The sequence below is a fragment of the Heterocephalus glaber genome, unplaced genomic scaffold (genome assembly GCF_053883595.1).
Source record: "Heterocephalus glaber isolate CG9 unplaced genomic scaffold, H.glaber_assembly_v1.0 deba00001610, whole genome shotgun sequence".
NCBI lineage: Eukaryota > Metazoa > Chordata > Mammalia > Rodentia > Bathyergidae > Heterocephalus > Heterocephalus glaber.
In genome coordinates, this window is record NW_028258381.1 from 24535073 (window position 1) to 24547885 (window position 12813).

At 41.9% G+C, this 12813-nt stretch overlaps 1 protein-coding gene and 1 pseudogene across 10 annotated transcripts in view; one reads left to right on the forward strand and one right to left on the reverse strand.

Annotated features, from left to right (window-relative positions):
* The window catches only part of Znf3 (zinc finger protein 3), a 40423-nt gene extending 31518 nt beyond the window's left edge, over nucleotides 1-8905 (forward strand). For all 10 annotated transcript variants that reach the window (XM_021254528.2, XM_004840234.4, XM_087195801.1 and 7 more), the window contains one exon: nucleotides 8503-8905. The gene's annotated coding sequence lies outside the window, so the exon portion shown is untranslated. The remainder of the gene's footprint in view (nucleotides 1-8502) is intronic.
* LOC101697934 (heat shock protein HSP 90-alpha pseudogene) lies at nucleotides 7306-9564 on the reverse strand (annotated as a pseudogene).
* Between the last annotated feature and the right edge of the window lie 3249 nt (nucleotides 9565-12813).

Here is a 12813-nt window from a genome sequence, read left to right on the forward strand (position 1 = left end):
TATATTTTCCTTCTTGTGCAGGGGGTGGGGGGAGTACCAGAAATCGAACTCAGAGCCTTGTCCTTGCTATGCAGGCACAGGACCGCTGAGCTACATCCCCAGCCCAAAATTTATATTTTCTTTTTATAACACCTCCATGCTGAACATTAATTTTTTTTATATGAGGGTCAATGCTTAAAGATCCACTCTTTATGGTGTCTTTTATAACCTCAATAAGATGCTTAAAATATTAGTTCTTGTGGTTTTCTTAAGTGATTTTCTCCCAAATATAAAGAATTTCTACGTAATAGACATCCTAAAGGGAAAATAGGCAAAAGCATAGCTAGGCAATTTAAAGGACTCCTAATGACCAAAAAAAGTATAAAAAACTGCTCAGTCTCAAGAGCAAGTAGGGAAACAGAAAGAGCAGTCCATTTTATAATCATGTGGAGCAAAAACTTTATAGTCTGGCAATAGGTGGAAGAAAGGGTACATTGGAACTACAATCATGGGCACACGGGTCTATATTACTTGTTGATCCCCAAGACACAAGGGAGACAACCTTTGGTGGGAAATGGTTATTCAAAGATAGCTCAGAACTGGATACAGGGGCCTCTTAAATCTCCACTTCCCCTGTCTCAAATCTCCACCTCCCTGTATTGAGGTATGCAAGGGAGAAGGGAGGAATATGAGAAAACAGACAAGGAAATTCCTGCCCTTACTTTACTCCCCCCACTCCATTCTTGCTTCCTTTGCTTTCTTGTGGAAGCAAAACTGGATGCTGACCTCCTGGGGCAGCATCTGCATATTCCATTTAGACAGAGGCACTTGTTTTCTAACAGAGGGATTACTTTCTGTCCATACAGCTGAGCTGAAGAGAGGAGGCAGTGGCAGTTTATGTTCTCAGCATGAAGTTGGGAGAAACAGTTTATCTCTTTAAAAAAAAAAAATCCTAATTTTTAAACTTCCATTTTACCTCCTCAGTTACATTATCACGCTAAACAAGCTGGGTGCTTATCTAAGAAAACTGAAGATATTCATGTGCTCACAGGTCCAGCAATTGTATTTCACTACTCAAAGGACATGTGGAGACAGACAGCCGCATTCACTGCAGCATTGTTTGGGGTAAGGCGAGTGGAGAAGGAAATAATCTAAATCTCAATAAAAGAATGAGTAAACTGTGGGCTGCTATCCAAGGAACCTGAGTTTTCAACATGGTTAAAATACTTAGTATTAAATGAAAAAAACAAATTGTGGAAAAAGTGTATTTACCGTAAGTTTAAAAACCTTCACAGTAGCTGGGCATGGCAGCCCTTGCCTGTAATCCCAGCACTCAGGAGGCTGAGGCAAGAGGATCGCCAGGAGTTCGAGGCCAGCCTGGGCTACACAGTGAGTGCAAGACTTGCCTGGGGTACGTAGGGAGACCCTGTCTCAAAAATCACAACCAAACCGAAATAAAACCAATAAACCTTCACAGCAAGATGATACAGATGTGCGTATACACTTAACAAAATAACACATAGAAATTAGAAACGGAATTTGTGACACTGAAGATAGGAACAGGTTAAAGAGGAACAAGGTTCAAGGGTATACAGGGACAAGGATGCTAAACTTTCAGTTTCATTCCTAAAAAGGTGGAGACAAGTAGAAAGAATGTAAAGCAAAGAAAATATTAAAAGATTTGATAAAAACAAGTGATGGGAACATTTATTTTAAGCACATGGGCTAGAGAGAATAATATCTTATTTTGCTGAGCAGAACCCCAGTGGCACAAGAAATAATACCAAGAATCAACAAATGGGATTATATAAAATTAAAGCTTCTGCATAGCAAAGGAAGCCACCAACAGAGTACAGAGACAGCCTATAGAATTTTTGCCAGCTATTCCTCAGAGGACTAACATTTAGACTGTACAAAGAACTCAGAAAATTAGGACCCTCCCCAGTAAAAGACCCAATCAAAAAATGGTCCACCAAAGTGGATACACATTTCTCAGAAGTATAAATTGCTAATAAATGTGAAAAACTGTTCAACATCACTGAGCATTTGAGAAATACAAATTAAAACAACATTGAGATACCATCTTGTAAGCAACCTTGGTTTCAGGTCCCTGTTTGGGCACCAACTGTAGGTGAGCCCAGATCCAGAGCACCATGCTGGGGACCACCTGTTGTCAGCTCTCCGGGCTGGCCTCGCTCCAGGACCTAGACCCACTATTTGGTTCCTCCCTGACCCAGGGTGAATGAGGATGAATGACACAGATAGGGAGTCAGCTTAATATGCGGGCAGCCGGGGGAATCATACCTCTAGCAGGCAGAGGAGCCCCAAGCCTTTGGCTCCCCTCACTTTTATTCACCCAAACACAGGTGTAAAAACTCAAAGTAACACAAGATTCATCTGGTTTCTAATATCCATTCGTACATTCTCTGCTAAGCGACTTAATCTCAGCTATCTTCACTTTTCCCTAATATGCAATCACCCTTGAGTTCAGCCTTTTTTTAAGTCTTTTTTTTTTGTGCTCACAGAGGTCAGTTAGGCCTTAATTCCCCCTCTGATCCTCAACATCTCCCCCTTTTTGTTTTACAGTAACAGCAGGTAAATATCAATCACTATCCTTCATCCCTAAGGGAAATATGTAGACACAACCATTCTATCCTTTGCCTTGAGGTCTGGCCTTTAGGCCTTCATCCACAGCTGCAGTGTATCTGTACTGGCTCTTTTCAAAGAGCATAGCCCTGTCTAATTGCTTATATCAAACACAGCCATCCTGCCTCCAATAAAGCACCTCCACCTGCCCTAAGGGAAAATGGTTGGAGACTGTTCTGGCTTCTTCCTGCTGAACAGGGCTGTAGTTGTGATTGGCAGTCAAAGACATTCCTCAAAGAGCCCACCCAAAGTCCTTTGCCAGGCAGGCCTTGATGACAGATGAGTTTTTCTGCCTCCTGGATAGTTTTCTTCAGTTGTCATCTGGGAGAAAGCTCTCACTGTTGAGGAAAGTCATGTTTCTCTACCAGTATCCATATTGTCCATTCATTTCCTGTAAGGACACAAATAAAACCCCTACCCCCTCACTGGGCAGGGTGTTTAAATAACTGAAAGAATTAGTATGAATTTTCTTTTCCTGGGGCTATGCATAACTCCTGCATCAAAGCCTGTTCGGTTTCTACAAAAAGAAAGATACATCATTTCCATATCTTCTGCTCATTTTCCACAATAACGCAAACAAAACTCCTGCTCCACACCGGCAGGGTTTCTAAAGTTTCTACAAGAAGTAAATTGTTGCTGAGAAGTAATACCAAGCAATACATCATCCATACAATGCATTTTATAGGCTCAGAGAATGCTTTCCAACAAAACATTTACAAATCTTTACAAATGTTTTTCCTTTGACAACACTGGTACTCAGTTTCCTTTAACTGATAATAGTAATTTCCTAAAAATATTTAAAATCCTTAATTTTAACGCACTTACTTTCCTTTGACTCTGAATTCTGCTTTTATTTTGAACTTTACTTTCACTTTGAACTTCACCCCCTCAGTCCAGCTGAGGCATCTGTGAGGATTCATGTTTCTTTTGCCTTTTCTTTTTCTTTCTTTTCTCTTAATTGACACAGTAATCCCCTTAAAAATATTTAAAATCCTTAATTTAATCAGCACTGACACCCTCACATTGCCACAATACTGATAAAATACACTGGGCTGCTGGCCTGTAACAACCTAAAAAATAAATATCTCCTTAGGGGAGGTACTGGCAGATTCCCCTATTCCCCCAGACCTGTTCTTGACCAGTAGCCCTCGTTTTGACCACAGGTAAAAGAATCAATTGGGACGTCTGTTTTTCTACTTGCATTCACTTCTTTCTGTTGGTTTTTCCTTTGCTTTTTTTTTTTTTTTACCCTGGCTGCTTTTTCTTCTTCTCACTTTCTTCTTTTCTGAAAGTTCTCCACGCACACTCTTATTCCTTTTCTTTTTCTTTTGCCCTGGGCTCTTTGCCTGATGTTTCTTTTTCCTTTCTTTTCTTTTGCTCTAGAGCTCCTCATCGCTCACTCATCACATCTTCCACTTGGGTGAAACTTTCTCGGTCAGGCACTTTCCCTTCTCTTTCCCAGGTGGGGGTTCCTGTTTGGTCCCAAGTCTCTACTCAGGGTTCCTGTTCAGTCCTTCCCCAGTCTGGGCTTTTCAAGTTCCTGTTTCCAGGCCCTTGTTCCAGGTGCCAACTGTAGGTAACCTTCATCTCAGGTCCCTGTTTGGGGTGCCAAACCCTGATGGGACAGGAGTTCCTGTAGGCGAGCCTGGGTCTCAGGTCCCGGGTCCCAAGGCCCACGCTGGGGCCCCACCTGTTGCCAGCTCTCCCAGCTGGCCTTAGTCTGGGACCTAGACCTGCTACTTTGCTCCTCTCTGACCCAGGCGAATGAGCTTGAATGACAAGTCAGCTTAACACGCAGGCAACTGGGGGCTCGTGCCTCTAGCTGGCAGAGGACCCCCGAGCCTTTGGCTTCCCTCACACCTCACTTTTATTCACCCAAACACAGGCACAAGCAATCAAAGTAACAGGAGTCATCTTTTTTTTTTAGTACCGGGGATCGAACTCAGGTCCTTGCGCTTTCGCAGCAGGCGGCGAAACCACTGAGCTAAATGGCCCAAGATTCAACAGGTTTCTAATATCCATCAGTACATTGTTTGGCAAACAACTTAACCTCAGCTGTCCTAGCTTTTCCCAAATATGCAGTCACCCTGGAGTGCAGCCTTTCTCCTTTGTGCTCACAGAGATGGCCAATTAGGCCTTAATTCTCCTCTGGTCCTCGACACCATCTTACTCCAGAAAGAATGGCTACCATCAAGAAATCAAATAATAACAAATGCTGCCAAGGAAGTAGGGGAAAAGGAAGTCTTCCACATTGTTGGTGAGAAGGCAAACTAGTACAACCACTATGGAAATCAGTGTGGCAATTCCTCAAAAAACTAAAAACAGACATTCCACTTGATCCAGCTATTCCCCTTCTAGGTATCTTCCCAAAAGAGTTAAAGATATAGGGGGCCAGGATTTAGCTCAGTGGTTCCGCCACCCACCTCGCAAGAGCAAGGTCCCAAGTTCAATCCCTGGTGACCCCCCCCCCCCACCAAAAGAGGATATACTATGGGCCAGGGATTTAGCTCAGTGGTTCTGGTGCCTGCCTCGCAAGCTCAAGGTCCCGAGTTTGATCCCTGGTACCAAAAAAAAAGAGTTAGAGACATTATATTAGATGGATCTGTGTATCCCCATATTTATAGCAGTATAATTTATAATAGCTAGATCTGCGAAATGGCATATATGTCCAGCAACAGATGTATGAATAAAGAAAACATGGTATTTATACGCAATGGAGTACTACTGTGCCATAAAGAAAAACTTGAGGTGTTCATAGGCAAATGGGTGCAACTTGACAACCTAAGTGAAATAAGTCAGACACAGAAGCTTAAATATCACATTGTTTCTCTTATGTAAGGCTCTGTTTCCCTCTCATTCTCTCTCTCTCTCAATATGTATATGGTTTATAAAAATAAGAAGTAGGGAGATCTTTTTCAAATGGATTTAGGAACAAAGATGGAAGGAGTAAGAGGGAGGGGTGGGTAGGGAGACAGAAAAAGAATTGAAGGGGGGGGGAATGATGATGAAAGTAGATGTTTTGCAGATGGAAAGGAGGCCAAGACTTGGAGGGGACAGGCTGGGAGGGAAGGGGTAGGAGATGAAAACAAAAAAGAAAAGAAAAATTAAGATGTATTATGTACAGGTACCAGTTTCCCATGCAAATGTAATCGTTATGTACGGTGAACATGTACTAAGACAATGATAATATCTTATTTTAAAAAATGAAGTCATATGGCCAGACATAGTAGTGCACACCCGAAAACTCAGCTACTTGAGAGGCTGAGGCAGGAGGATCAAGTTCTGAGTCCAGCCAGGCATAGTGGCACCTGCCTGAAATCTCAGCACTTGGGAGGCTGAGGCAGGAGGTGATCCATGAGTTCAAGGCCAGCCAGGGCTACATAGGGAAGTCAAGGCCAGCCTGAACTACATATTGGGACCCTGTTTCAAGATGAAAGATAGATTGATAGGTGATACAGAAAGAAAGAAAGAAAGAAAAAAAGAAAGAGAGAGAAAGAAAGAAAAAAGAAAGAAAGAAAAGAAAAGAAAAGAAAAGAAAAGAAAAGGACTAAGTTAGTTCAAGTCCAGCCCAGGGAACTAAGCAAGACCTTGTCTGAAAAAATAAAAAGTCTGAGAGTGTAGCTCAGTGGCAGAGTGCTTGTCTATCATGTGTGAGGCCTTGGATTCAATACTCAACACACACACACACACACACACACACACAGAGTCACTGGCATTTTAGGGTAAAAATCCTGACTGCAGGAGTCCTAACATACCAGGTTTGACCATTCATCCCAAGACACTAATCAAGGCCAAGAATAGTGGTGAAAGGCCAGAATGATTTAATCAAGGTGACCACACTGGGAAGAGAGATAAAGAGGTTCCTGGGACTGACAGAAACCTTGGAGTTTTATAGAAAAGTGGAACAAAGGCAAGGGTAGAAGGTATGGATAGCCGGGGAATTTGCAGTTGGCAGAGTAGGTAATCCTGGTCAAGCCATGGTCTTGTTGATGGTTACCTCGGGACTGGTTCTGGGAGAAACCATCACTGTTTGAAGGGGTGATTTGGATCTTGCTTATGGGGCAGCCTCAGTTCAGTCATGGGGCAATTGCTTCGGCTTCCGAAGGGTGACCTCGTCATGGGGTGGTCTCCATGGCAACTGCAGGTTTACGACAATGGCTGGAAATTTCTAGGGACCTAAGTAGGCATCTGTTCCAAACGGGCTTTTGTTTTGTTTTGAGACAGGGTCTTGCTAATGAAGTTCAGGCTGGCCTTGAAATCATGGCAATGCTCCTGCCTTAGCCTCCCAGGTGGTGGGGTTATAGGTGTTCACCACCACGCTTGGCTGATTCAAAGTTTTAAGGCAATAAAGGAGACATTTTTAGAATGGAGGCAAAGTTACCAAACTTTTTTTTTTGTAACAAATATTCCTTTAAACAACAAGATAGCTCAACACACTTCAGACAGAAGATTTGGTCTACTAAGGCATCCGGCCTGGTAACTACACACTTAGACCTCATGAAGTTAACAGTAAGTTACAAGTCAACCTGTTAGAACAAACCAAGGTGAAAGGCACTGCTAGCTCGCTTTAGTGCCTAATGTATCACAGCATTACTTAAAAGAAGAAAGAAATCTTACCTTCCCTGTAAGTCATTGTCATGCCATACAATGTTAACAAAAACCCCTTGAAAACAGATTATCGGGGGAATGAAGGTAAAGTACTGAGCAGCATCAAGTCGTTCTTTGGAAGAGCTTAGTCGACTTCTTCCATGCGTGAAGTATCGTCGTCTCCTTCGAGGGGCGGCATCTCTTCGGTGACAGCAGTGGTGGTTTCGTCAGCGGTGGGGTCATCCTCATCAATACCGAGCCCCAGCTTGATCATCCTGTAGATCCTGTTGGTGTGTGTCTGGGGGTCCTCCAGACTGAAGCCAGAGGACAGGAGTGCGGTTTCATACAGCAAGATGACCAGATCCTTCACAGACTTGTCGTTCTTGTCAGCCTTGGCCTTTTGCCTCAAGGTCTCAGTGATGGAGTGGTCAGGGTTGATCTCCAGGTGCTTCTTGGCTGCCATGTAATCCATTGTTGAGTTGTCTCTTAGGGCTTGGGCTTTCATGATTCTCTCCATGTTTGCCGTCCAGCTTTATGTGCTTGTGACAGTACAGCACAGGGACGTCACCAATCCGTTCGACACAACCACCTTTTCAACCTTTTTCTCCAAGATGTCTTTCATGATCTTTCAGAGGTTTTCAAACTTTGTCTTTTTCTCTTCCTGTTTCTTTTTCTCCTCTTCATCTTCTGGAAGTTCCAAGCCCTCCTTGGTGACAGACACTAAAGTTTTCCCCTCAAACTCCTTCAGCTGCTGCACGCAGTACTCGTCGATGGGCTCAGTCATATAGATCACTTCTAAGCCATGCTTCCGAAGGCGTTCCACAAAGGCAGAGTTAGCTGCTTGGTCCTGGGTTTCACCGTGATGTAATAGATGTCCTTCTGATTCTCCTTCATCCTGGTGCGGTAGTCCTTCAGGGAAACCATCTCGTCCCCAGAAGCGGATGTGTAGTAGCGTAACAGCTCTGAAAGCTTCTTCTGATTCTGAGAATCTTCATGTATTCCAAGCTTTATATTCTTAGAAAACTGCTCGTAGAACTTCTTGTAGTTCTCCTTATCTTCTGCCAGTTCAGTGAACAATTCTAAGAACTTTTTGACCAAATTCTTTCTGATGACTTTCAAAATTTTCCTCTGTTGCAACATTTCCTGGGAAATATTTAAAGGGAGATCCTCAGAGTCCACCACTCCTCTGATGAAATTCAGGTACTCAGGGATCAGCTCCTCACAGTTGTCCATGATGAAAACTCTCCGGATGTACAACTTAATGTTGTTCTTCTTTCTGTTTTCAAATAGGTCAAAAGGAGCTCGTCGTGGGACGAAAAGCAGACCTCTGAATTCTAACTGTCCTTCAACGGAAAAATGCTTCACCGCCAGGTGATCCTCCCAATCGTTGGTCAGGCTCTTATAGAACTCCCCACACTCCTCGTTAGTAATATCGTCAGGGTTTCTGGTCCAAATGGGCTTCGTTTTGTTCAGTTCTTCCTGATCGATGTACTTTTCTTTAATCTTATTCTTTTTCTTGTCACCATCCTTTTTTTTTCTTCTTCTTCTTCATCAGATCCTACATCTTCTATTTCAGGTTTGTCATCAGACTCCTCCTCTTCTTTTTATCTTCCTCTTTATCTTCCTTTTCTTCAGCTTCATCATCACTCACTTCTTTATCTCGTTCCTTCTCCACAAAGAGAGTAATAGGATAGCCAATAAACTGAGAATGTTTCTTCACTATCTCTTTTATTCTTCTTTCTTCCAAGTACTCAGTCTGGTCTTCTTTCAGATGCAGGATAACCTTTGTTCCTCGGCCCATAGGTTCACCTGTGTCAGTCCTCACTGTGAAGGACCCGCCTGCTGAAGATTCCCAGGTGTACTGCTCATCATCGTTATGCTTTTTGATCACAGTCACCTTCTCAGCAACCAAGTAGGCAGAGTAGAAACCCACACCAAACTGGGCAATCATGGATATTTCAGGGCCAGCCTGCAAAGCCTCCATGAAGGCCTTGGTCCCGACTTGGCGATAGTGCCCAGGTTATTGATCAAGTCGGTCTTGGTCATTCCGATCCCAGTATCCATGATGGTGAGGGTGCAATCTTGTTTGTTTGGAATAAGATTAATATGCAGTTCCTTGCCAGAATCCAGCTTACTGGGATCTGTCAGGCTTTCATACCTAATTTTGTCCAGAGCATCTGATGAATTTGAAATCAGCTCCCTCAGGAAGATCTCTTTGTTCGAGTAGAAAGTGTTGATGATCAGTGACATCAACTGGGCAGTTTCTGCCTGGAAGGTGAAAGTCTCCATCTCCTCCTCCTCTTTGAGCTGGTCCTGTGTCTGGGTCTCCTCTGGCATCTTGGCTAAGCACGTGCAGGATATGCGATGAAGCAGCTCCGAGATGCTGAAGCAACTCAAAGTTACCAAACTTAATTGTATTTATTGCTTTTATTTATTGCAGGCTCAGCCTCTAAGTCCCTCTTACAAAGATCAAAAAGTCAATAAAAATAACTGGTGCACATTTTTAAATTCTAGCAAGAGGAAAGCTTTTCTAAGCACAAAATCCTCATGGTGGGAGTGTAAGTTAGAAGGCAATTTGACAACACAAATTATAAGTGTATAGTATGGTAGCACAATTCCACTTCTAGGAATTTGTTGTACTAAAATATTTCCATAAGTTTGCAAAGAAAAGTGTACCAAAAAAGTCCTGTGTAATCCCGCAGAATTGGCAAAAATCAAGGTTAACCATGAGGTAACAGGTTAAATGATGTGATCATTAAAATAGGATTTGATCCATAGATATTAACATGGAAAGACATCCAACACAGAGAATACACGGTTTTGCTTTTAAAATGCAGAGTCCAGGGCTGGGGATTTAGCTCAGTGGTTTTGCCACCTACTGCACAAGCGCAAGAACACGAGTTCGATCCCCGGTACCAAAAAAAAAAAAAAAATTGCAGAGTCCAAGCTGGATGTGGTGACACACACCTCTAATCCCAGCACTCGGGGGGATTGAGGCAGGAGGGTTGCAAGTTTTAGTCTAGCCTGGGCAATTTAGTGACTTCACAACAGCGAGGAGCGGGGAGGGGAGAGCGAGACAGAGAGAGAGACAGACAGTCCAGAACAGCGTGCATAACACAATGTCGTTTTTGTTTGAAAATATTCATATATATGTACATTAAATTATGCTTGGCAAAATCAGTGTGAACCACTGTTAGCAAATATTAAGCATGTAACTAAGAAGGATGTTTATTATGCAAGTAAATTTCTGCATTAGTCAATTTTTTTAAAAAACAGCATGCATCAACTTAGGCTACCAGAAAAAATAATTAGGATATGGATTCAAATGAGCAGATGAACCCTGTAATAAGGAACAATTTTTGTAATCATTAAGAGCACTCAACTAGGCAGGAGTTCGCTGAGGGTTTGAATTCCAGTCCCAGCCTGGCTTGGCATTGGCTTTTGTGATTTTATGCATCATACATTTGATTCTGTGCTCAGAATCTTGAGTAACTGTAGATTAAATGGCTTTAATAGGCCACAGTGCCCACCTTCAGTATTAAAAACGCATGTCTGGACCCCCCAGCCACTTTTCTCTCTGCTCAGGTGGAGGTATCACAGGGACTTAAAGATGGGCCTACAGATGCCCAGTGATAATTAAAGCAGGATAAAGTTGGGATATCTGCTTTCATTTTGTAGCTGTCTCCTTTACCTTCAAGACTGGGTCAGAGTCATGTATCAGGTATCTTAATCACTTGAGGAATGCCTGTTTAAAAACTGGTAATGCAAGGTTTATTACCTCTAAATCTACCTAATTTATCTTGGACAGAAGACACTTAGATTTGAGAACTAAGTAATGTATTCTCAAGATTTTTAAAAATTTTCCATTCATTTTGGGAAAATAGTTATCCTGTGTATTTGATTCTAAGATATGTGAGTTCTTTGCAAAGTTTTATATCTCTATATATTTATACAGATATATATATATATAATTTTTTTTTTTTGTACCAGGGATCGAACTTGGGTCCTTGAGCTTGCAGGGCAGGCACCAGAACTACTGAGCTAAATACCTGGCCCTCAAAGTTTTATATATTTTTAAATTAATTTTATTGGTACATTTTAGGTATACAATATGCTGACATTCATTATTGGGAATTTGTACCTTTACACAATATATCTTTGTTCTTTTTTTTTTTCCCCCTTCCCCTTCCCTCCCTTCAACCCCTCCCCCACTCCCTATTTACAAAGATTTTGTTTCCATTTTTTCCTTTTCTCATATTTATTCCATTCCCTTCTTTCCTTTCCCCTACCCCTTCCACTTGCCCTTCCCCTTTGCCCCTTTTCTTCCTATTTCACATTATCTATACCTTTTGATCTTTATACTTTCAGTTCCTCACAGCAGAGAAACTATTTGGTGTTTACACAGGTGTGTCCTATTTATTTCACTTATGAGTATCACCTCAATGTGCATCCATTTAGCTACAAATGTCTCTAGTTTCTCATTCTTTATGGCTGAGTAGTACTCCATTTTATAAAAGAACCACATTTTCTTTATCCAGTCTCCAGTTGATGGGCAATTGGGCTGTTTCCAAGTTTTAGCTATTAGAAACTGTGCTTCTATGAACATGGGTGTACATATATCACTGTGGTATGATTCTTTTCAGAAGATACCCAACAGGAGGATAGCTGGGTCAAATGGGACCTCTAATCCTAGTTTTTTGAGGTATCTCCATACTGATTTACACAGTGTTTGCACCAGTTTACACTCCCACCAACAGTGGAGAGTGGTTCATTTTTCCCCACACCCTGACAGCATTTGTTATTGATTGATTTCTTGGTAGCAGCCATTCTTTTTGGGGTGAGGTGGAATCTCAGCATTGTTTTCATTTGAATCTCTCAAATGACCAGTAATGATGAACATTTTTCATATGTTTATTTGCTATTTCTATTTCTTTGTCTGAGAAATGTCTGTTCATTTCAGATGCCCATTTTTGGATTGGGTCTTTAAATTTGGGAGATCTGATGTTTTTTAAGTTCTTTATATATTCTAGATAGTAGATCTTTGTCTGAGGAATAGCTGGTAAAATTTTTTTTCCCACATTGTGGGTTGTTTCTTTATGGTACTGGTGGTTTCTCTTGCTGTGCAGAAACTTTTTAATAAGATGAGATCCCAGTTGATTCTTTGTGCTAGTTCACGTGTGACCGAGGTTTTGTTCATGAAATCTTTTCCTATGCTAACGTCTTCAAGAGATCTACCTAACCTCTCTTCCAGCCGGTTTAGTGTTTCTGTTTTAATATTTAGATCTTTCATTGATTTCTATTTTAGTTTAGTGCATGGTGAGAGGACTATTTTTAGTCTTCAGCAAGTTGAAACCCAATTTTTCCAGCACCATTTATTAAAGAGGCTCTCTTTCCTCTAGTGAGGGTGTTTGGCTCCTTTATCGAAGATGAGGTGGCTGTGTCTGGAGTTGTTTCTGCATCTTCTAATCTGTTCCACTGGTCTTGGGTCTGTTTCTTTGTCAGTACCATGCTGTTTTTATCACAGTAGCTTTGTACTATAGTTTCAAGTTGAGGGTTGTGATCCCCCCTGCCATGTCTCTGTTGCCTAGAATTGCTTTTGCT